The 23,298-nt window shown below is 38.4% G+C and overlaps 1 long non-coding RNA gene across 2 annotated transcripts in view; it reads left to right on the top strand.

Annotated features, from left to right (window-relative positions):
* The window catches only part of LOC139083411 (uncharacterized), a 53,246-nt gene extending 31,127 nt beyond the window's left edge, over positions 1-22,119 (top strand). The window contains exons 3-6 of one of the 2 annotated variants that reach the window (XR_011540113.1): positions 6,922-7,073; positions 7,221-7,412; positions 7,573-7,783; positions 21,731-22,119. This is a non-coding gene — a long non-coding RNA (uncharacterized lncRNA). Of the gene's footprint in view, positions 1-6,921; positions 7,074-7,220; positions 7,413-7,572; positions 9,780-21,730 lie in introns of those variants that run through there. The other variant, XR_011540112.1, reaches the window with a different exon arrangement.
* Positions 22,120-23,298: the final 1,179 nt, after the last annotated feature.

The following is a 23,298-nucleotide window of genomic DNA, read 5'->3' as shown; positions in this document are numbered from 1 at the left end:
GACATCATCTTTGCTTTCAAGGTCAAGGGGAAAACATAGTTCCAATCATCTTTGTCATATTTTTTTAATCAAAAATAAAATCATAAGTTCATGTATTTCTTTTTTCTCAACAAATACGAGCTCATTGAGAACTTAGATTCCCTGTGTTATGTATGTGTTGGCAAATGTATGTTTATATATGCACTTTATAGTCTGAAAGGAGAGTATGGTAGAGTAAGACATGAGTTCAGACCTTGGCTCTATGATCTTATATGAGTAATTTAACTTCTATGAGCCTTAGTGTGTGAGTGGGGAATAAAGAGCCAGCAGTTGGGAGTGAGGCCACCCCACATTCACTTCTTCCTGGTATTCGTGTGGAGATGAGAGCATCATGTGGGAATGGCAGTAGATTTGGAATTTCAGGTGGCAATGAGGAGCCAAATGCATAGAGGTCCAGAGAAGTGTCTCTTTCATACCATGTTGGAGGAGAGTGACCTTAAAAGGAGGGAAGCTGGGGGGGGCCAGCCTGGTGGTGCAGCAGTTAAATTAGTACATTCTGCTTTTCGGTGGCCTGGGGTTCGTTGGTTCGATCCCGGGTGCGGACATGGCAATGCTTGGCAAAAGCCGTGCTGTGATAGGCGTCCCACATATAAAAAAGTGGAGGAATATGGGCATGGATGTTAGCTCAGGGCCAGTCTTCCTGAGCAAAAAGAGGAAGATTGGCAGTAGTTAGCTCAGGGCTAATCTTCCTCAAAAAAAAAAAAAAAAGGAGGGAAGCTGGGAAAAACATTACAAATATTTATTTCCTAGTGTTTGGTAAAGATTAACTGTGAAATATCTAATATATAGGGTTTCTCATATAGGGTTTTTTAGGGGAGTTTTGGGGGGGTTGCTCTTAATTGATTCAACGAATACGCATAGAGTGCCAAATAAGTGCCAGGCACTGTCCTAGGTCCTTGGGATAGAGCAGCGAACAGAACAGACAAATCCTGGCTCACAGAACTTAGTTTTAGGGAGTGTGGAGATGAGGAGATGAAAGAGAGGATTAAGCGCAAAAGTGAAAGATATGACAATAAATGCTACGGATCAAAATAAAGCAGGAAGGGAGGTGGGGAGCATCAGAGCAGGGTGGGGGAGGGTATAGTTTTAAATATGGGGCAGGGAACCCTCACTGCGAAGAAGAATTGAGCGAAGACCTGAAGGAGGTCAGGGAGCAAGCCTTGTAGCTGTCTGGGAGAAAAACATTTCAGGAAGAGGGAAGGTAGACACACAGGGCTTGAGCTGGAACTGTGACCGACGTGAGCAATGTAAGCAACTGAGAGGGAAGGGAATGAATTATCTGTTCCGATTTAGACTTTAAGAGACTCCCTGGCTTGAAAACATATGCCATCCACTTATATTCGATGTATCTTTTAAACCACTTTAAAATCTCTATTGAAACAGAGTATAAATTAAAACAAATGCAACTGTGTTAGTGTTCATGAAAGTAAGTGGCGCATGATAGTTGCTAAATAAACATTAGTGTATTACAATGTGTAAGTGCTTTGCATAGTTCCATAAAAAATCAGATATCAAATTTATAACACAAATTCTATATGCTTAATATGGTATATCTGGTAAAATTCCATTTAATATTATCTTTCAGTTTCCGATGGAAATTTATTGACTGAAGTGAATTAGAGAAGAATATATATAGACACATTTTTCTGACTTCTGAATATGAAAATAATGGCTAGAGGCTTATCTACAAAACCTTCTCTGAGGGTGGAAGTAATACCTATTTGTGATAAACTGTATGAAACTCTTGTAAGGGTGATAAATAACAATAGAGAGGATGGAAGTTAGATGACTAAATCTTTTCTGTTCTGGGCTAGATGCCATTTATAGCAATTCCCTGTGAAATATTTTATTGTCATGTAAAATATATGCCAATTTCGATCTGGCAGTTGTCAAATTGCTTTTATTTTTTGCAAAAAAAAAAAAAAGAAAAATATTCTGTTAATAGTGGAAAACATTCTTTTCTCTTCTGGAGTATTTGAAAAAATAGCTATAAAATGTGAATTGTAATATGTATAGTGTTTCAATTATGTAGTAACTCTGGAAACTCAATAAAACTGAAATCCACCCACAGCTTTCCAGAGCCTAATATCTATATTCACCATGGGAATTATTAACCTTCTCTAGTACTTCTAGATATCATTATTTCAAAAACGTAGTATTATAATCATTATAAAAGAAATTAGAGTATTAGAAAAAGGAAAGAGTAGATCTCTATGGTATGAGGCTGGTAATGCAAACCCACAGAAAAAGCTATTTTTGTTTCAAAATAGGTAGCTGAAACAAGTGATGGGTATATTCAATCTACACAGAAAAAATAAAACCTTTTCTTTAACATATATTTCTCCTCTTTCAATTTTTAGTATTTTGTTATGAAAAATGTCAAGCACATACAAAAGTGGAGAGAATAGTATAACCAACTGTCATATATCTATTACCCAGCTTCGACAATTATCTCTGCTAATATTCCTTGTCCTGAAGTCAATTTTCTCTGATATTAATAAAGCCTCTCCAGCTTTCTTATGAATAGTGTTGGCTTGGTCTATATTTTTTCCATCCTTTTAATCTATCTGAGTCTTCCTATTTAAAATACCTTTTTTTGTAGATAGCATCGAGTCTTCCTTTTTTAAATCTAATTTGACAATATCTGCTATTTAAATGGGGTATTTAGACATTTACAGTTAATGTAATTAAAGAAACGGCTAGCATTGTCTACAATTTTTCTATTTGTTTTCTATTTGTTACATCTGTTCCATGTTCTTTTTTTCCCATCTTGTACGTTAAGTATTTTTTAATATTCTATTTTATCTCTGTTACTAATTTATTAGCTGTACCTCTTTGTTTTGGTATTTTTTCTAGGATTTACAGCATCCATCTTAACTTAGCACAGTCTACCTTCAAATAATATTGTACCATTTCACATATAACGAAGACTCTTGTAACAGTATACTCCTGTTTCCTCCCTCTCATGCTTCATGCTATCGTTGTCACACCTTTAACTTTTACATTTTATAAGCTTCACAATACCTTGTTACTGTTTTTGCTTTAAAGAGTCAATTATTTTTAAGGAAATTTTAAAAAGAGAAAAGATTATTTTATATTTATCTACATATTTAACTCTTCTGATTTCTATCTAGTGTAATCTTCCTTTCATATTTCTTGTAATGCACGTCTTTCAGTGACAAATTTTTTCCACTTCTGTTTAAAAGGTTTTTATTTCATTTTGTTTTGTTGAAGGACATTTTCAATGAATATGGAATTCCAGGTTGACTTTTTTTCTTTTAGCACTATGAAACCCATTTTCTTCTAGCTTGAATTGTGTCTAAAGAGAAGTCTTAAGCTTATTCCTCTGTAAGTACTGTCTTTTATTCTCTGCCAGCTTTAAAGATTTTTGTCTTTATCACTTGTTTTCAGCAATTTGATTAAGATGTGCTTTGGTGTAATATTCTTTGTGTTTATCTTTCTTGGGATTTGTTGAGCTTCTTGGATCTATGAGTTTATAGTTTCATCTAATTTGGAAAAATTTCAGACATTCTTTTTTCAAATATTTTTTTCTTCCTTCTTTCTTTCTCTTTCTGGAACTCCAATTACACATATGTAAATTTGCTTGTTCTACAGATCACTGAGGCTCTATTTTATTCAGTCTTTTTTTCTTCTCTGTGCTTCAGTTTAGATAATTTCTGATGCTATGTCTTCAAATATATTGATCTTTTCTTCTGTAGTATCTAATCTACTCTTTTTTTTTTTTTTAAAGATTATTTATTTATTTATTTATTTTTTCCTTTTTCTCCCCAAAGCCCCCCGGTACATAGTTGTATATTCTTCGTTGTGGGTCCTTCTAGTTGTGGCATGTGGGACGCTGCCTCAGCGTGGTTTGATGAGCAGTGCCATGTCCGCGCCCAGGATTCGAACCAACGAAACACTGGGCCGCCTGCAGCGGAGCGCGCGAACTTAACCACTCAGCCACAGGGCCAGCCCTCTAATCTACTCTTAAGCCCATTCAGTGAATTTTTCATTTCAGATAGTGCACTTTGCAGTGTAAACGTTCCAATTGTATCCTTTTTATAGCTTCCATCTCTCTCCTCATCATATTCATGTTTTCTTTAAACCCATGAGCATATTTAATGTAGGTGCTTAAAAGTCCTTATCTGTGAATTCCATCATTTCTTGATCTTTTTCTACTGATTCATTTGTCTTCCAGTTTATGTATTACCTTTTCCTGCTTCTTCCTATACCTAGCAATTTTTTATTGGATGCTGGACAATATGAATTTTAGGTTTTAAATGTCTGGATGTTTAAGTTTTTCTTTGAAGAGTGTTGCATCTTGTTCTGAAGTTAACTTCCTTGTAGATTGACTTGATCCTTTTGAATCTTGTTTTTAAGCTTTGTTAGGGTGGAGATAGGCTAGGCTTTACTCTAGAGCTAGTTAAGGATTTAATCCTACCATTAAAGGATTATCCTCCTGGGGTTTCTACCAAGTGCCTCCGGTGTTCAACAAGGTCTCTCTACTTTAGTTGGTTGGAGCGCAAATGTCTCCCTGCTCTGCACGAGCTCTGGTAATTTTTCAGTTTATAGCTTCCCAGTAATTCTTTAACCAGCCTTGTGAAGTTTCCTCCTGTGAATTTCAGCTTAGTATTCAGAAACAGACTCAAGGGGACTTCTATGAAGACTTCTTGAGCTCTTTTCTTTTTTAAAAAAATAATTTCTCCTCTACATCCTTTGCTACACGAATTCCAGCTGCCTTAGACTCCCCAATCTCTGTGTCCTCATAGTCTACCTTGCTCTACTTGGATTCTCTTTCCCGACTCCATAGTCAGGAAAATGCCTTCAGGAAAAAAAGCCAGAGTGATCACCATTAACTCTTATTTTGGTTATCAGTTATCAGTAAGGTAACTTCGATAGTATATCTTATAAAATCCTTGGTAAAAGTTTTTAAATTATAATTTCTTTTTGCGTATGGGAAGAGTTTTAGAGTCGCAGTGCTTTCTGCAATCTAGTTGATGCTGCTGGGGTTGCACAGATAATGAAGCTAAACTTATGCCCTATAGCCCATTAATGGTGAAGTTTTTATTGCTGTGTCCAAACAGCAGAGCAAAGTTTCCTCTCGGGAATAAGTTTTATGGCTTCATATAAATGAGTGATAAATGTCCAAGGCATTCAGGCCATTTGAACAACCTGAGTTAAATGTAAATTTTTGAGACTGCCTGTAGCAACTTGGAAGGAGCTAGTAACTTACAAGAGGGAGACAACCATAGCCATTTAGATCCAAATATTGCATTGTCTTTCAATGTACACTTAAACATATACTCAAAGCACCTATTATATTTCAGACACTGTAAAGCCAGAAGTATTCCTTAAACTGAATCTGAGTTGAAGTAGCTAATCAAACAGTGTCCTCAAAAATATACTCAATTTGTGGGGCAAGGGGAAGGGAGGGGCAGTGAGGAGGGGGCAAGGGGGAGGCTGTCTTCCCATTACTTCCCCCTTCCCATTACTCTACGTTGCTTCCCAAGTGGTACTAAAAGCCTAAAGAGAAGGAGAGATTTTTTTGGAGACTATAAATATGTTGTAAACAAGGCTCCAAATAGCATTAAAATTCCCCGGTATTCTTGCAAAAATGAGAGAGGTTTTTGTAAAAGTTGATTTTATCAAGCTTGTTGATAACTAACCTTAATAATGCTATTGCAGACTCCAAGACGGTCATCATTCATCGGGGCGGAGGGAGCATGATATTTTGATTCCATTTCTTTGCTTGAAAAAAAAAAAAAACCATTAAGTATTTTTCAAACAAAGAGAAATAACTTTACTACTTTTTCTTATTAATACACGTTTATTGTAAGAAATTTAGATAATATAACCAAACAATATAAAGAAGAAAATGAAAATGTGGAGCAACTTAACCATCTGAAGTTAATCACTGTTAACATAAGTAGTGTCCAGATATACAGCAAATATGTTAACATTCATGGACATATTTTAAACCATGCTGTAGATTATACCATGATCATCCATGCTTTTTTGTACCTCTTTTTTCATTTAAAATAAGGAGGACTTCTTTTTATGTCAACGAATTCCACTGGACACAATTTTAACTTGCATGATGACATTTCATTGTATGCTCACTTGTTCAATTTCGATAAGCATTGTTTCTAATTCTTTAATACTGTAAAGTCTGTCAGGAACATTCTTGTTCGTATGTGTTTTATGCATATCTAGTTATTTCATAAATTCTCAGAAGTAAACATTCTAGTTAAAGAGTATGCCTTTCTAAAATGTTGGTAAAGATGCTATATCGCTCTCTGGAAAGACTGCAGCAACTCCTACTCTCAACAACAGAAATACTGTCAATCGTTTTCATCTTTGTGCTAATGAAAGTAAAATATGTCATTGTTATTTGCATTTCTATAATTACCAGGGATGTTGGATATCTTTTAAAATGTTAAATGGCCGTAGTTTTTCATTTATTTGTATGTGTATGTCAATTACCTGTAGCTTTGCCCATTTTTCTATTGAGATATTCATCTCTCTTTTTTTAAAATTTTGGCAAGAACTGCCTTATATTAGGGATTTTAACCCAACATTTTCCCCTTGGGGTATCTTTTACCTTTTAATGTCATTTCTTATATCAGTGAGCATATAGATATAGTTGTAGCTATATAGATACATATATAGAAATACAGTATGTGTCTATATGTATACAGAAACCATATAAAGGTAAAGATACATATGTATTTATATCTTCGTATATGTATCTTTGGTACAGATATATGGTATATATCATATATATGTTTGGTGTTTTTCTTTAGAAAGATAGCCAAATGTTCACCTAAGTTTTTTTCTAGAAAGTTTACAAACTCTCACCCTTTCAAAATATTCATTTCCCAGGTGATGTACAAACTAGATGTCTTCACTCCACCCCTCAGCCCTTTGCCATCCCTCAGCATCACCAGACAAAGACTCAGGGAAGGAAGGAGTCACTTTGTGGTGGTAGCAGTTGCATTCCTATTGACACCAAAACAAGGCAGTGAAAACGACAGGTGAAATGGAGTGCCCGCTCCTGCTCTTGGTGAAATGACCTCTTTGAAGCCATAGGTCAAATTTGTCCTGCCGCTTTTTGGAGGCTTATTCTGAGTAAAGCTCCTTCATAGTACTTCTGTTACCCATGGAATTTTCCATTGCTTCAGGTGTCTGTGTTCTAGGGTGCCTGTGTCTGTGGTAACTCTCCTCGTGAAGGACTAGAACTCAGATTAGCAGATAAGTCAGAGAGAAGAATCAAGGGAGGAAGGTTCATAATGCTCTGGAGACGTTGGAGATCAGTGATCACAACGAGGAATCCCTCCCACTCCTCGGCCCTGAGGACAGTCTCAGATCTACAGGTGAGCAAGCAGCGCCATACCCAGGCCTTGAGTCTCAGCTATTCAGATCGCTGCTACCAGAATTAATAAAATACCAGCCATTAGTGGAGCATCGCAGTTCATAAAGTGCTTTCACATGAATTTTGCCGTTGCTATTGAAACAACACATTTGTATTCTCAGTTCTTTTTCAGCTCCTCTGTCTCTTGTCTGAGGAAGTTACATTCCTGGATGAGCCCACCCCGCCAGTCCCCCTCCGAGTCAAACTCCCAGCCCTTCCTTCAGATCTCAAGGCGTTCCTTCCTGACACCATCGCTCTCTGGAAAGACTGCAGCAACTCCTACTCTCAACAACAGAAATGCTGTCAATAGTTTTCATCTTTGTGCTAATGAAAGTAAAATATGTCATTGTTATTTGCATTTCTATAATTACCAGGGATGTTGGATATCTTTTAAAATGTTAAATGGATATCTTATATCTCTCGTCAGCCGATGTTTCTCCACACTGTCTGGGAGGAATTTTAACTAGAGATTTAATTGGGACCTGACTCTTTAATAATTTGAAAGGCCACAGTCCTAAGCTGTATCGTGTGCTGACCTGGCAGCAGACTTGGAGTTAAGCTTGCCTGAGGTTGTTCCTTGGCTCTGGGGAGTATTAGCTACATGACCTTGTGCAAGACACCTAACCTCATTGAGCCTCCGGTGTAAACACGCATAATGAGTCCCTGATGTGACTTTTGTGAGGAGTAAATTAATAAAACCAATGCCTTCACCTATAGAAGGTTGCTCACAAGAGGTTAGTGTCCTTCATTCCTTCCACAAGAATCCCTATCTATTTTAACAATAATTTTCAATAAATATTTGTCACATTTTTGTTATAGAAATGTTAGAAAATAACAATAAGTAAGTAAAATGAAAACAAGCAAAAAGAAGGAAGGAAGGAAAAGTAAGAGGAGAAGATAAAAACTTGAGCTAGCTATTATCAACATTTTTAAGATTGCACTAAGTGCATATTGCATATGGTAGTAAATCGTGGCCAGTCTCCACCGCCAGTATTTTTCATCATCTCAAGCCGAAACTCTGTACCCATTAAACACTAGCTCCTCATTCTCCCTCCCCTCCTGGCAACCACTATTCTACATGCTGTCTCTATGAATTTGCCTATTCTTGGCACCTGATGTAAGTGGAATCGTACCATATTTGTCTTTTTGTAACTAGCTTATTTCACTTAGCATAATGTCTTCAAGGTACATCCATATTTAGCAGGTATCAGAATTTCCTTCCTTTTTAAGAAATTTTTAATTTATTTAATTTCATATTTATCAATATTTTATATTTTGGACAGTCAATAAAACAAAACTATTTCAGGGCCGGCCCGGTGGTACAGCGGTGAAGTGTGCACGTTCTGCTTTGGCCGCCTGGGTTTGCCGGTTCGGATCCCGGGTGCAGACGTGACACCGCTTGGCAAGCCGTGCTGTGGCAGGCGTCCCACGTGTAAAGCAGAGGAAGATGGGCATGGATGTTAGCTCAGGGCCAGTCTTCCTCAGCAAAAAGAGGAAGATTGACAGTGGATGTTAGCTCAGGGCTAATCTTCCTCAAAAAAAAAAACCAAAAAACCCCCCAAAAAAACAAAACTATCTCATTGTTTGTTTGCATCTCTTTCAGTATGAATGGAGTTAAGCACCTTTTAGCCTTTTCTATTTCTATTTCTGTGAAACAGAAATCTATATTCCTGTCCATTTTCTTACTAGATGACATACTTACTGGTAAATATAAGTGTTCCTGGAACATTGGGTTTTTCTGTGACACACAACAGTTCAAGACAATAACTAGAATTATAACTGACCACCAGGACAGATCAGAATTTTAGGAATATTATATAATTTTAAAATATTTATATCAATAACATTTATCCACATAATACCACCTATGAAGGTTTATCACCCCTTATTTGGCAATGCTTCCCATGTGATTTAACACACCTAATAAGCCTAATAAGTTTAATATATTCCTCCTTATAGGAAGAGAGAGAGAACAAATTTCTCTGAGAAGTTCCAGGGGCCCTCTGAAAATTCTCAGAGACATTTTCTTCCCTCTTCCAGGTCAAAAGAAAGCCTTTATTCAGGATTTGAATATTTTTTGAGGGAGAAGCTTGTCAAAAATATCAAAAGGTTTTAAAACACGTGTTCAAATAGGAAACAACTCACTATGAAACAACGCTCAGGTATCCATTCGATCAAAGTGACAACAGAAACAGTCAAGGGCAAACAGAGTTAAAATAGTCCAAAAAACCTTAATTAAGAGACCTCAGTCTTTCTGAACATAGGAAATTATTTTAATAGAACATAGATCTTCTGTCTTTCAGATAAACTTACTCAAAAAGAAAGAAAAGTCTTTTATAACCTCTTTATCAAGAGCAGACAAAGAGGTGCTGCCCCCGTGACCGAGTCGTTGAGTTCGCGCACCCGCTGCAGGCGGCCCAGTGTTTCGTTGGTTCGAATCCTGGGCACGGACATGGCACTGCTCATCAGACCACGCTGGGGTGGCGTCCCACATGCCACAACTAGAAGGACCCACAGCTAGAATATACAACTATGTACTGGGGGGCTTTGGGGAGAAAAAGGAAAAAATAAAATCTTAAAAAAAAAAGAGCAGACGAAGAGTTTAAGAAAATTATCCCTTTTAAGAGAAAGAAAACCAAATTTTAATTTTTGCAACAGCTTATTTTTTATTATATCATTTTATAATATTATGTTATTATATTATTATATATTATTTTTGTAACAACTTGTTTACTTGTATTAATTAGAATTTTTTTTTACAGATTTTATTTTTTTCCTTTTTCTCCCCAAAGCCCCCCAGTACATAGTTGTATATTCTTCGTTGTGGGTCCTTCTAGTTGTGGCATGTGGGACGCCGCCTCAGCGTGGTTTGATGAGCAGTGCCATGTCCGTGCCCAGGATTCGAACCAACGAAACACTGGGCCGCCTGCAGCGGAGCACCCGAACTTAACCACTTGGCCTAGGGGCCAGTCCCTAGAATTTTTAACCCTTATAGACCTCAGTGAAAACTAAAAAACTAAGCAATTATGAACTGTCTTTTATATTAGCACTCTGTGATTTGGCAAATTTATGAATACTTTTCATAATTTTTAGAAACATGCTACTGCATAGTACAATCTTAATAAAAATACAAGACATGTTTACTAATAGACGCAAACATCTTTCAGTTTCTTTGTAATAAGAAGCTAAAAGTAGATAAATTTAGACATGTATAGCAATAATGTTTCAGTATTTTATCTTATTTGAAAAATGACCCAGATATTCAATGAGTTTTTATCATTTAACTTCACCTAGCAAAACTTCAAAGTTTCAAGTTACCAGAAAGATTTTGGAAGTTATCTTAAATACACATGCCATAAAACATAGTTATTGTTAAAAAGTTCACCCAACACTTACATCTTTTACACATCTATTTAGTTCACTTATTCCCAAGATTTATTTAGATTGCCTACAAAACTTCATGAGACATTAGACAAAATTAGCCATTATTTTAAGTTATTATTTCTGCTGACCAGTTTTGCAATAGAGATAACATCAGCTTATTTGACCAATAAGCATAGAATAAAGGCTTCATGCCTTCATCACAGCCAGTGCTGATAACTCTGAGGACGTGTCCATTTTAATTTTAATCAAACCAACAAATATAAATAAGCTTTCATTTACCAAAGATTAATTTACATCACGTTAACTTAAAAGACATTTGGGTTAGTTTCTATTCTTAGAATTTATGTGAGCACTTACTTTTAAGCCAATTACACAGAGCTCTTAATTTTGGCCATACCATCAAGAGGTGAAATATCACACATATATAACGTACATATAGACACAAACACAGAGTCTCCACACCTATTGTTTTAAAATTACTGCCGTGAATCAAGTACAGTAATACAAAGCTCCCTAGTTATGAATCCAAATTTTGTTTTAAGCCTTTTTACTAATATTTGTGGAGAAGACAGTCAAGCTGCTAGATTTTTGGTAAGGGAGCTCTTATGACCATTTTTTTCTCTTTCCATTTTTTTCTTTAGTGTTAGGAATTAGTGATGGGCTAGATATTCCCTAGAGGGTTTGCAAGCTCTTTGAGATAAGAGAAATGGGTGGAACCTGAACTGACTCTAGAGCCGCATTTCCAGTCTTGCAAGAATTTCTTTTTGTTATTATTATTTTAAAAAAATTTTTAAATTGCAGTAACATTGGATTATAACATTATATAGCTTTCGGATGTACATCATAATACACTTTGAATTCTGTGTAGATTACATTGTGTTTACCACCCAAAACTAATTATAGTCCATCCCCTCACATGTGAGCCTAATCACCCCTTTTGCCCTCCCCCTTTCCTCTATGGTAACCACCAATCCAATCTCCAATGCTGTGTGTTTGTTTGTCATTGTTTTTATCTTCTACTTATGAGTGAGATCATATGGTATTTGACTTTCTCCCTCTGACTTATTTCACTTAGCGTAATACTTTCAAGGTCCATCCATGTCATCACAAATGGCCAGATTTCATCATTTCTTATGGCTGAGCAGTATTCCATTGTGTATAAATACCACATCTTCTTTATCCATTCGTCCCTTGATGGGCACCTAGGTTGCTTCCAAGTCTTGGCTATTGTAAATAATACTGCAATGAACATAGGGGTGCAAGTATCTTTATGCCTTTGCGTTTTCAAGTTCTTTGGATAAATACCCAGCAGTGGGATAGCTGGATCATATGGTAGATCTATTCTTAATTTTCTGAGGATACTCCATACTGCTTTCCATACTGGCTGCACCAGTTTGCACTGCCACCAGAAGTGTACAAGGGTTCCCTTCTCTCCACATCCTCTCCAACATTTGTTGTTTCCTGTCTTGTTAAGTATAGCCATTCTGACCGGAGTGAGGTGATACCTCATTGTAGTTTTGATTTGCATTTCTCTAATAGCTAATGATGTTGAACATTTTTTCATATGCCTGATGGCCATCCGTATATCTTCTTTGGAGAAATCTCTGTTCAGATCCTTTGCCCATTTTGTAGTTGGATTGTTGGTTTTTTGTTGTTGAGCTGTATGAGTTCTTTGTATATTTTGGATATTAACCCTTTATAAGATATATGGTTTGCAAATATCTTTTCCCAATTGTTAGGTTGTCTTTTCATTTTGTTGATGGTTTCCTTTGCTGTGCAGAAGATTTTTAGTTTGATATAGTCCCATTTGTTTCTTTTTTCTTTTGTTTCCCTTGCCCGGTCAGACATGGTACTTGAAAATACACTGCTAAGGCCAATGTCAAAGAGCGTACTGCCTATGTTTTGTTCCAGAAGTTTCATGGTTTCGGGTCTTACATTCAAGTCTTTAATCCATTCTGAGTTTATTTTTGTGCATGGTGTAAGGTAATGGCCTACTTTCATTCTTTTTCATGTGGCTGTCCAGTTTTCCCAACACCATTTATTGAAGAGACTCTCCTTTCTCCATTGTATGCTCTTGGCTCCCTTGTCGAATATTAGCTGTCCATAAATGTGTGGGTTTATTTCCGGGCTCTCAATTCTGTTCCATTGATCTGTGTGTCTGTTTTTGTGCCAGTGCCATGCTGTTTTGGTTACTATGGCTTTGTAGTGTATTTTGAAATAAGGGAGTGTGATACCTCTAGCTTTGTTCTTTTTTCTCAGGAATCCTTTGCCTATTTGGGGGTCTTTTGTTGTTCCATATAAATTTTAGAATTCTTTGTTCTATTTCTGTGAAAAATGTTGTTGGAACTTTGATAGGGATTGCATTGAATCTATAGATTGCTTTAGGAAGTATGGACATTTTAACGATGTTAATTCTTCCAGTTCAAGAGCACAGAATATCTTTCCTTTTCTTTGTGTCTTCTTCGATTTCTTTTTCAACAATGTTTTATAGTTTTCGGTGTGCAGATCTTTCACCTCTTTGATTAAGTTTATTCCTAGGTATTTTATTCTTTTTGTTACAATTGTAAATGGGATTGTATTCTTAATTTCTCTTTCTGCTACTTTGTTGTTAGTGTATAGAAACGTAACCAATTTTTGTACGTTGATTTTGTATCCCGCGACTTGACTGTATTCCTTTATCATTTCTTACAGTTTTTTAGTGGATTCTTTAGGGTTTTCTAGACATAAAATCATGTCATCTGCAAAGAGTGACAGTTTCACTTCTTCTTTTCTGATGTGGATCCCTTTTATTTCTTTTTCTTGCCTGATTGGTCTGGCTAGGACTTCCAATGCTATGTTGAATGAGAGTGGTGACAGTGGGCATCCTTGTCTGGTTCCTGTTCTTGGAGAGATAGCTTTCAGTTTTTCTCCATTGAGAATGATATTTGCTGTAGGTTTGTCATATATGGTCTTTATTATGTTGAGGTATTTTCCTTCTATACCCATTTTATTTAGAGTTTTTATCACAAAATGGATGCTGTATCTTGTCAAATGATTTCTCTGCATCTATTGAGATGATCGTGTGATTTTTATTCTTCATTTTGTGAATGTGGCGTATCACCTTGATATATTTGCAGATGTTGAACCATCCCTGCATCCCTGGAATGAAACCCACTTGATCATGATGTATGATCTTTTTAATGTATTGTTGTATTTGATTTGCTAGTATTTTGTTGAAGATTTTTGCATCGATGTTCATCAGTGATATTGGCCTGTAATTTTCTTTTTTTGTGTTTTTCTTGTCTGGATTCAGTATCAGGATAATGTTTGCTTTGTAGAAGGAGTTAGGAAGCCTCCCCTCCTCTTCAATTGTTTGGAAGAGTTTGAGAAGGATAGGTATTAAGTCTTCTTTGAATGTTTGGTGGAATTCACCAGGGAAGCCATCTGGTCCTGGACTTTTATTTTTTGGGAGGTTTTTGATTGCTGTTTCGATCTCCTTACTGGTGACCGGTCTATTCAAATTTTCTAGTTCTTCTTGGTCCAGTTTTGGAAGGTTGTATGTTTCTAAGAATTTATCCATTTCTTCTAGATTATCCAATTTGTTGGTGTATAGCTTTTCATAGTATTCTCTTATTATCTTTTGTATTTTTGAGGTGTCCATTGTAATCTCTCCTCTTTCATTTCTGATTTTATTTATTTGAGCCTTCTCTCCCTTTTTTCTTGGTGAGTCTAGCTAAGGGTTTTTCAATTTTGTTTATCTTTTCAAAGAATCAGCTCTTGGTTTCATTAATTTTTTTCTATTGCTTTTTTAGTCTCTATATTGTTTATTTCTGCTCTGATTTTTATTATTTCCTTCCTTCTGCTGATTTTGGGCTTTGTTTGTTGTTCTTTCTCCAGTACCTTTAGATGTGCTTTTAGATTGTCTATTTGGGATTTTTCTTTTTTGTTGAGGTAGGCCTGAATTGCTATAAACTTCCCTCTTAGAACCGCTTTTGCTGTATCCCACAGATTTTGGCATGTCGTGTTTACATTTTCATTTGTCTCCAGGAATTTTTTTGATTTCTTCATTGACGCAATCTTTGTTTGGTAGCATTTTGTTTAATCTCCATATTTTTGTGTTTTTTCTGATTTTCTTCCTGTGGTTGATTCCTAGTTTCATAGCTTTGTGGTCAGAAAAGATGCATGGTATTATTTTGATCTTCTTAAATTTATTGAGACTTGTTTTGTGGCCTAATATGTGATCAATCCTGGAGAATGTTCCATGTGCATTTGAAAAGAATGTGTACTCTGTGGTTTTTGGATGGAATGTTCTGTACATATCTACTAAGTCCATTCAGGTCTAATGTGTCCTTTAAGGCCAGTGTTTCCTTATTGATCTTCTGTTTGGATGATCTATCCATTGGTGTATAGATCCATCTATCTATTTGTGGTCATTGCTTTCCCACTTAAATAAGTCCCTTTAGCATTTCTTGTAGAAGTGGTTTTTTTGGTGACAAACTCCTTTAATTTTTGCTTGTCTGGGAAGTTCTTTATCTCTCCTTCCTATCTGAATGACAACCTTATCCATTGGTGTAAGTGGAGTATTAAAGTCCCCAACTATTATTGTGTTACTGTCTATTTCTCCTTTTATGTCTGTTAATAATTGCTTTATATATTTAGGTGCTCCTATGTTGGGTGCATAGATATTTACAAGTGTTATATTTTCTTGTTGGATTGTTCCCTTTATCATTATGTAGTGCCCGTCTTTGTCTCTTGTTGCAGTTTTTGTTTTAAAGTCTATTTTGTCTGATATAAGTACTACTACCCCTGCTTTCTTTTCTTTGCTATTTGCATGGAATATCTTTTTCCATCCTTTTACTTTCAGTTTGTGAGTGTCTTTAGGTCTGAAGTGTGTCTCTTGTATGCAGCATATACCTGGGTCTTGTTTTTTTATCCAATTGGCCACCCTATGGCATTTGATTGGAGCATTTAGTCCATTGACATTTAAAGTAGCTATTCATAAATATGCATTTATTGTCATTTTGTTACTTTTCTTTTCTGGGTGTCTTAGTGGTTCTTCTCTGTTCCTTTCTTTTTTTAGTGCTCTCTTCCCCTGTGGTTTAATGGCTCTTTAGTAATATGTTTGATTTCTTTTGTCTTACTTTTTTTTCTTGCTTATTATAGGTTTCTGATTTGTGATTACCATGAGGATCCTATTTAATATTCTATGTATATAACAGTCTATATCGAGTTGATAGACTCTTTAGCTTGACCTCTTTCTAAAAGCTCTACTTTTTCACTCCCCTCCTCCCACATTTTATGTTTTTGAAATCATAGATAGTCTCTTGTTTAGTGTGTGTCTATCCATTACCGTCTTATCATTGAAATAGGTGATTTTAGCACATTTGTCTTTTAACCTTCATATTATCTTCACAGGTAGTTGATCTGCTACCTTTACTATATTTTTACCTTTACAAGTGATTTTATTGCCTGGTTATTTTTGTTGTTTTGTTTTTTGATAATTTTTTTTTTTTAATCTCTATTTGTGGTCATTGCCTTCGCACTTAAATAAGTCCCTTTAGCATTTCTTGTAGAACTGGTTTTTTGGTGATAAACTCCTTTAATTTTTGCTTGTCTGGGAAGCTCTTTATCTCTCCTTCCTATCTGAATGACAACCTTGATGGATAGAGTATTCTTGGCTGTAGGTTTTTTCCTTTTAGCACTTTAAATACGTCATGCCATTCTCTTCATGCCTGTAGGGTCTCGGCTGAGAAGTCCGCTGATAGTCTGATGTGCTTCCCTTTGTATGTCACTTGTGGCCTTTCTCTTGCTGCTTTTAGGATTCTCTCTTTATCTTTAATTTTGGACATTTTAATTATAATATGTCTTGGTGTGGGCCTCTTTGGGCTTATCTTGTTTGGAGCTCTCTGTGCTTCCTGAACTTGGATGTCTGTTTCCTTCCTCAAGTTAGGAAAATTTTCCTCTATTATTTCGACTAATCAATTTTCTGCCCCTTTGTCTCTCTCTTCTCCTTCTGAGACCCCTATAATCTGAATGTTAGCACTCTTGATATTGTCCCAGAGTTCCCTTACACTGTTCTCATTCTGTCTAATTCTTTTTTCTCCTTTCTGTTCTGTTTGGGTGATTTCCTCTAGTCTTTCGTCTAGCTCACAGATCTGTTCTGCTTCCTCTACTCTGCTATTGAGTCCCTCTAGTAAATTTCTCATTTCAAGTATTGTATTCTTCATTTCTGATTTTTTTTTTATATCTTCCAGTTCTTTGTTGATGAGCTCACTGTGTTCATCCATTCTTCTCCCAATATCTGTGAGCATCCTCATGATATTTTGTTTGAACTCTTTGTTGAGTAGGTTGCTTGTTTCTGTTTCATTTAGTCCTTTTTCTGGGGTTTTGTCCTGTTCCCTTGCTTGGAAAGTATTCCTTTGCCTCCTCATTATGCCTCTTTCTCTGTGCTATTTTCTTTGTAGTAGGTGAGTCAGCTATGTCTCCTGATCTTGGAGAAGGAGCCTTATGTGTGAGGTGACTGATGAGACCCAGAAGTGTGCTTCCATCTCGTCACCAGTCTAGAAGATCCAGGAGTGACCCCTTTGTGGTCTACTTGTGTCTTTCCGCTGTGGCAGGGTTGTTCCCACTGCAGGTACCCAGAGAGTCTAGTCTTTCCTTCCCTGGCCAGCTGTTTGTATATCTGGTTTGGGGAGCTTCAGCACCATAGGCTGCAAAGTCTATCAGCACACTCCTATTGCAGTTTTCCTCTTAACTGGGTTGGAACCCAGTGTAGCTGGTTACTAGGCTCAGTGACTTACAGTTGCTTTAGGCTTCAGGCCTACAAGGCTGTTGTCAGTTCTCTTAGGAGGGCAGCTGAGTGGGGCTGGCCCTAGGCAGGAGAGCACTCAACTGTTTCAGGCTTTGGAATGCAGGGCTGATCCTTTTTATGGCTATTTGTGAAGCACAGGTCTTCTGCCGCTGATAAGCCTCACCCCTCACGGGACCACACACACTGTCAACACAGTCCTGGTCCATGCAGACTTCTCAACCCCATGGAGTACACACTGATGCTACACTGCAGAGGCCCCCACCTCTCCACCAGTGCCCCCTACAATTCACCTGGTCCTCACCCAGGCCCTGCCCCACAGAGGTGGACACACTCACCTGCCTGTAGAGGATAAAGGCACCCAGTCAATGCAGGCTGAAAAGTAGCCTGAGAGCTTGCTGTTAGGTGGGGCCAGTCCCTAGGGCGGTTTGCCTGCCCTGGCTGAACTGGATTAAATCTGTGCTCTAGTTGTCATGGCAGACCCCTGGGCTAACAGGCCAAGGGATGAACCTCAATGGCGCCCACCGGGGTCTGTGTCAGCATGCCTGGATCAGTTCAGAACAATGGCCCCCACCAATGTCTCAGTCTCCGGAGAGGTCCCTCCTCTCACCAAGATGCCTCTAGAGCCCACCAGGTGAGCCTCGTTTCACCAAAGGACAGTCAGCCTTTCTCTGGTGATTTTAGATTGCTGCAATGAGTGAGTTTGTGTGTGGGCCCTTTAAGACCCAGATCTTTTCGGCTTTCGGCCAACAGCTTTTCTGGGGGTGTCCTCGCTGCAGTTAATAGCCAGCAAAGCCAGACAGTAAGACCCCCGTCTCAGTTGGGCTGAGTCTGAAGGATGGTTATAGCAGTATCGCCCCCACTCCAGACCTCACTCCTCCAGGGAGGGCTGCGTACCTAGGGCGGCTCCCACCTGGCCAGCTGAGAAGCTCTGCTGCTCCCAAAGGTGGCTTTTTTCCTCTCCAGCAGGAATTTCTGCCTCTTCTGCCTAAGTCAGGACTGTCTCTTGTTGTGGGGGTTCTTTTTATCCAGTTTTTAGTTTTCAATCCGGGGTAATTTTTCCAAAAATAGTTGTAACCTGGTTGTGTTCATGGGAAGAGATGAGTTCAGAGTCTGCTTACGCCGCCATCTTGATGAGAACTGCAAGAATTTCTAAGGACAATTGCTCTTGATTCCTCAGAAATTGGGCTGTAACTCAAATGACATTACAGATCGATCTACCTGTCTGACTACATCATAAAGGCACAGAGAAACCGCTCAAGTTTTCTCCAAGATGGAGTTTCTGGGGCATAACCCATCCAATTGAAAGTGTTTCCAGTTAGTTAAAACGCTCCCAAGGGGTGAGTCTCCGGGGATGCTTGGGGTGTTCCCCGTGACAGTAAAGCTGGTGTCCAACTGACAGCAGACCTGGAGAAGGGTGCAGAGCCCAAATGCAGGCAGAAACATAGTTATAAGATTTAGTCAAGTCTCACTCAGTCCAAGCACTTAGTTGTTGAGCCAGCACAAGGCAAGCCAGGGAGGCAAGAGGCAAAGGCCTGGTGTGGGCCAGGGGCTGGGGCTCCCAACACTCGGGTTGAGAGTTAAGTCCCTGGCAGAAAGTTTTCTCAAGTTTTCAGTTTTACAGAAGGTCCAGGTTCTGCTCAGGTCCAGCCTGAACTTAACCTTGACTTGGTGACAGCAGAGGAGGTGACAAACGAAACAAAGAAGGGAATGAGGTGGTCAGGCCTTGCCCTCACGGCCTCTTCCCAAGGGTTTTCAAGATAAAGCCACACAAACAACAGTTCCCGGGCAGGACAGTGTACAGAATAAATTACAGATCTCCTGTCCCCGTAACTAACTCAGTAGGTGCCTAAAATACTCAACAGGTTCTTGACGGGAGACAAAACAGCATTCCAGAGAGCTCCCAGGGATGGAAAGCAAACTCTCCAAGGCCAGAAAAACCAGATTGTCAGACTAATGACTGACCCAGGGGCTCACGGTGCTCCTGAAACCAGAGGAGAGAAGATTCTCCTAAAGAGAATGAGAGAGAAAGAGAGAGCGAGAGAGAAGGAAAAGAGGCAGACTTTAAGAAAGTTGCTTGGACTGGAGAGCATCAGCTCCCAGGCCTTGCCCTGACTTAGCGAACACCGGAGTCTGAAACAAAGGTTTGGCTGTGGCCGCTTACGTCCTCATCTGGGCAGCCAGGCCAGTCCCATGTCAGCCAGTTCAATCTTCAACTGGGACTCAAGAAAGTCCCATTCTGTCCAGTCCCATCCCTTCATAGTCGCCAGAATGTTACTGGAACGTTCGGTTCTTATTGCCCCCCAGGATTGAAATCAAGACAGAAAACACACAGGAGTAGAAGTTGATTAGCTTGTGCACAGGAGAGGCACAAGGGAGCCAGTGTGGAAAGGAAAGGGGCAGGTGACTGGCTTAGGTAATGGGATTGTGGTGCTTTTCTTAGGCATAGGCTGGGGAGGAGGGCTTGTCATGGCATGTGGAGGTGAGGTTGTGCTTGCACTGTCAAGTAGCGTGCTACTACATACGACACATGTATCATTAGCAGGCTAGCTCTCCACCCCTGGGCGTAATTTTTACTATGCTAATGGGGCTAAGGTCACCGTCAGTGGACTTCTGGGTGCTAGGGCACATGCGGAAGTCCAGGAAAGTCCAGAGGCTGCAGAATGTGGATCTTGGTGAACTCAATCTGGTTCTCCTAGCTTGCCAATTGGTTAGGGGCCTTGTCTTGCTGGGCCATGGGCCTTGCAGATGACCCTGTCTCATTAGGCTGGTTCCTGTCTCCTAAGCATTTTGGAAATTAATGAAATTATCCCTTTGTCTGTCATATGTTTGCAGATATTTTCCCCAGCATTTTGTTCATGGTGTAGCTATTTTTATTTTAATTGCTACATAACTATTTAAAACATTTTTTCAGGTCAAATTTTTATCTTTTCTTTTATAGTTTTCAAATGTCTTGCTTAGTAACATCTTCCCCATTCTAACCTTAAAAATACATTCACCTGTGTGTTCCACTAGCTCTTGTATGATTTTGTTTTTTATATGATATACTCTTTAGTAAGTGTTTTATTAAAATATAACACATGTAGAAAAGTGCATAAATCATAATTTTGCAACTTAATGAATTTTCACAAAATAATCGTTCCTGTGTGGCTGACATCCAGATCGAGAAACAAAACATTACAAGCACCCTAAAGCCCCTTTTATATAAATAATAATGTATTAAGTCATTCCACAGTCAATAGAAATTTGGGTTGTTTCCATTTGGGGGCCAAGATAGATCGTGCTTTTATAAACACGTCTTTGGATGACACACATTGTTTTGCTAAGCTTTTCCCTAGGAGCAGAATCGCTGAGCTGAGCCTTGGTAGGTAGTTCCAAATGTTTTTCCAAAATGATTGTAGCAATTTACATTTTTGCCAGCAGTATATGCTTGACATCCTCACCGACTTTATATATTCTTTCTTTTTTCATTTTAACCATTCTGATGGGTGTGAATTGGTTTCTCACTGTGGTTTTAATTCACATTTCTCTGATGGCTAATGAAGTTGAGTAGGTTTTTGTGTGTTAATTCACCACCTAGGTATGCTCTTTCCTGAAGCCTCTTGCCCACTTTTCTACTGGATTATTTGTCCTTTTTCTTATGGATTTGTAGAAATTATATATTTAGGATGAGTCCCATGCACCCAAGTATCTTCTCCCTCTCTATGGCTTATCTATTCATTCTCAATGTTATCTTTTAATAAAAAAAGTTCCTGACTTTAATATAGTCCAATTTACCAATTTTTTCTTTTATGGTTAGTGCTTTTTGTGTCTGGATAAAACCACGTTTTTTATTTCTTGAAAAAATTTTTAAACAAATTTGATGAAATACAGTTGACATATAATAAACTGCATGTATTTGAAGTGTATGATTCATTAAACTTTTGGGAGTGATGGATAATATACATTATTTTGATTGTGATGATAGTTTCATGGTTGAATACATGTCAGAACATCAATTTTAATAGTTCAATAATATTTCATCCTATGAAAGTATTTTAATTTGTTTTCCATTCCTCTAATATTGAGCAATAAAATTGTATTCCCTTTTCTCCCCATCATAAAAAAAGTATAGCTCTGTTCGATGTCATTGAGATGAAACTGCATGGATGAACAGAAAATGATGGATATGGTTTGTGGAAGACAAGATATGCCAGGTCGCCTGACAATGCCATCATGAGAGGAGGGAAGAGCAAGAGTGTGGCTGGGAGCATGAGGAACACTCACGCTGTGCTGAGCCTCGGTAATGAGCTGTCATGTGTTGTGATGTACAGATCTTAAGTGATAACGTATGCAAGCCGCATGGCAAGAAGTGCTGGCCCAGGGTGGTGACAGCTGCCTACTTTGGGAGAAACTGACTGAAGCAGGAAAGAAGCGACCTTTCTCTCTTCTTCAAAATGTTTTTTAATTACAAGAGCATCTGCTCTTTTTTAAAAAAAATCAGGAAATATTTGGACATAAAGTGAAAACCATTCCTTAGTCCTAGCCCCACTCCCCATAGATAGCCCCTGGAAATATTTTGGTATGTAACCTTGTAGACATTTTCTATGCAAAGTTTTATATACATGTAATCTCTCTCTATAGCTTGTTTGTTTTTTAGAAACAGGACCACATTAAAAATAATGCTTTGCAACCTGCTCTGTCCACATACCATCTCGGGGCTCCCTTCCCACACCAGCATGCTACAGACTGCCTGTTCTCCTTCTCCAAACTCAGCTCAGGGTGTGGCTGACGTGCCCCAGTCTCAGTCCCAACACCTGTAGTCCCCAAGGTAACTCCGGCTGAGACCATGAGGCCAAGTGGCCAGTAGAAAGGCAGCTGGCCTGGCACTGATGAGATCCCCCTCTACGGCAGGCTTTGCCCTTGTTCCCACACAACCACACTTCAGGATGAGGGTTGGCTCCAGCCCCCTCAGGCACCTTCCCCCTCGCTGACCCAGGGCCTCTCCTCCACGAGGAGCAAACTCAGAAGCCCACAGAAGCCCAGCAAGTCAAGTGAATGAGTGAAGCAGGCTGGGTAAAAGAGTGTTGTAACCGCAAGAAGTGAGGAGCAGTAGCCCTCTTTGAATGACTGCCACTACTCGCACCACCACTCACACCGTTGCTCACAACACTGCCCACTCCACTGCTTGCACTCACCACTCACCACTCACACACATCTCCTTGTAAGGAAAGAATATTGTCAGATCCCTAAATTTTCCTCGAAAAAGCCACGAGAAGCCAGAAAAAGCCCTGAGAAGCTAGAAATCCAAATTTTTACGAGAAATCTTCCGATTTTCAAATGCCAACAGCTGAATGTTTTTGTATGTAGCTAAGTCTTTACTTTTTATTTTTAAAAATAAACTTTATTTTTAGAACAGTTTTAGATTTACAGAAAAATGGCAAAGATAGTGCCGAGAGTTGCCATATACCGCACACCCAGCTTTCCCTATTATTATCATTTTACATTAGCATGGCATATTTGTCACAACTAATGAGTCATTATTAACAGCTTATTCAGATTTCCTTGGTTTTTATCTGTTCCAGGATCCCCTCCAGGATATCCCATTACATTTAGATGTCATGTGTCCTTAGGCTCCTCTTGGCTGTGACAGTTCCTCAGACTTTCCTTGTTTTGATGACCTTGGCAGTTTTGAGGA

The sequence above is a fragment of the Equus przewalskii genome, chromosome 5 (genome assembly GCF_037783145.1).
Source record: "Equus przewalskii isolate Varuska chromosome 5, EquPr2, whole genome shotgun sequence".
In the NCBI taxonomy this organism is placed as follows: Eukaryota; Metazoa; Chordata; class Mammalia; order Perissodactyla; family Equidae; genus Equus; species Equus przewalskii.
Note: the sequence above shows the minus strand (reverse complement) of the source record. Positions and strands in the feature narration are given on the sequence as shown.